The following is a 2,558-nucleotide window of genomic DNA, read 5'->3' as shown; positions in this document are numbered from 1 at the left end:
AGTCTCCGTGCGTGTCATTTAGCTGTCAGAGGTTTGGACCTAATCCAATCATATGCCGTTTCCATCATAAGCAATGGAAAAATGTAAAACATTTCACCATGCGGAGTATTTCGGAGAGTTGCGGTGAATCTTCTCTGAGGTAGTTGTGTTGACTATATTATGCCCTTTCGCATGACGCCATTTTTTGGGAAAAAATATATTATTGATTAACCCTACGACAATGCGTATTTTATTCCTAAGTCAGTATCTAGGTCCAAGTCGCCAAGTAGGTAAACTATTGAAAAGTTATCCAAAAGCTTTTGTGATTGTGCGGCAAATTAATGCTGCCTGTGAGCATAAGTTGAAAAAACTGGTGAGTTTATCTGATGTAACTAACAGTTGATGCATATATATTTTGTGAAGCAAGCTTCCGATATGTTGTAGCTTCGTGCACATCTGAGCATGTTTTTGGTATCAGCTATTGTTTAAACTAGGTCCTATAAACAAGCAGTGCATACTTTACAACTTTAAAGATAGAAGTCTGAAATCATCAGTTTTCATTTCTTAATACCCTGATGTAAAGTATAATTTCTTGGATTCGGTAATATTTTTGAAGCACCAAAAGATGTAAATTTTTGAAGCACCAAAATATGTAAATTTTTGAAGCACCAAAAGATATAAATTTTGAGTAGATTGGTGACGGCGCACTGGTCAAAGACAAGCTTTGTATCTTTTCGTTCGAATTGAGACTTTCGCATTGTCTTCAAGCTACGATATTAGAGCTAAATACATTTACCATAAATGTCAAAGAGCAGAATGAAGGTTTAAAAAGTATCCTACATTCAACATGGCGCGTACAGTAATGCTCATGTGCCAAAATATTTTGCATTTTGTACTCTGCTCTCTGCGATACTCAATCATTGTTTATATCTATTGTCGGATCTTTCATTCGTTCGGCGAGACGTTATATGTATGTACGTTGCCCTGTTTTCCCGATGTTTCAAAGCAAGAACCACTAAAATCTCAAAAAAAACTTAATTACGATGTGTTTCGTTCAAGAGAATTTTATAACAAATGTATACATCGAAATTTTCGTAAGACTTTGCAGCGTGGAAGCGTACCACGAGATCGCTCTTGTGTATTATTTTCAAAATACAGGAGACCCCATTACCACAGCAAGACCAAAATTCTTTATTCAGCAATGCCACACAATAAATAGATAACGGGCCGAAACATCATCGCTTTCGAAGCGATATAGGCTTGTTTAAAATGTTAATGGTGATTTCGGCAGGAGGGAGGAAACCCGGAGAATCCAGTGAAAAACTTTCAAATCAACCTCCAGATCGAGAGAACCAACAAACTGATCTACTTACATGTGGTCCAGAGTCCAGGAATCAAAACCTAGACCCCAGAGGTGAGAGGCAAGTATAACTGATGGTACCAGCTACGCCATCTTTGATTTTAAAATACAATATCGACTGACTCCTAAAAATAAAATGATGTGGCGCCCCATTTCTATCTTTCTCATTTTCAGTTTCTTTTGTTTGAATTTCCTTCCGTTCTTAAAGGGTTTGTTTGCTTCAGTCATTCTGTTTAGTTCCCTTCAGAACAAACAACTAAAATGAAAGGGAAATTGCGCAGGAGTTGTTGTTCTCAGTTGAACTTGAGCGGTACGTGATATACCTTCCCCGGGGGTGCGCGTTTCTTTCTCATCTTTGTTTTAAAATCAGTATATGAAAGGCATTTGAGAGCTAGCAAGCTGTCACTCATTTTCATTCGGCAGAAGCAGACACTGGAAGATATTCACAATTGTACACAAGGGAGGGGTGCCAACGTTCCCTGAAACTAGTACTTTTTTTGCCCTGTGTCATCATTCATAACATAACGCACAGTTGATTATTGTCTGTCTTGCTGTCATGAATATCTATATTTATTATATCTGGGAAGCCATAGGAAGCTGAAATCAAAATAGGAAGCAAAATTGACGTGTAATTCACAACATTCTATTTAGCAATGAGCTCGTAGCAATCTTCTCCGTCCGAGGAGCCGGAAAATATCGCGTGAACAACCACTTTACGTCATTACTGAGAATGACGACCACGATAATTGGAATATTATGGTTTCCTCCCGTGATGAGGGTCGCGGGATATAGATATGTCATCAATATCGCTTAAAAAGAATTTACTAAAAACTAAAGTGCATATTTGTTTTTTCCCAGAATTCAATTATTTTTGTCATTTTTATGTGTGGTAAATAGGCTATTTACCAGATATACAACAACAAAGAAATATGAGTTTCGTGGTGTGACAATTACGTGAAGAAGACCTAAACAAACTTGAAATGTTGATATTGGTCTACCTGTGCGCGCAAAGGAGGAACCTGTCTTTCAAACATTTTTGTTTCCTAAAGGTGATTGGCTAGGCCGATTAGCTAAAATTCTTTAACAAAAAAAAACTATATTTTTAGAGTTTTTTCGTTCATGATAACTTTTTAATCCCTAAGTATGAAGATAATTATAAAAGGAATATATTTAGCAAAATATTTTGCATAAAACACGAAATTTATTTTAATCTTAGCCA

This window comes from Actinia tenebrosa, unplaced genomic scaffold (assembly GCF_029948245.1).
Source record: "Actinia tenebrosa isolate PJP-AT-01 unplaced genomic scaffold, QUT_ActTen_1.0 PGA_scaffold5__44_contigs__length_20552954, whole genome shotgun sequence".
In the NCBI taxonomy this organism is placed as follows: domain Eukaryota; kingdom Metazoa; phylum Cnidaria; class Anthozoa; order Actiniaria; family Actiniidae; genus Actinia; species Actinia tenebrosa.
The sequence above is the reverse complement of the archived record's forward strand: the minus strand, read 5'-3'. Positions refer to the sequence as shown.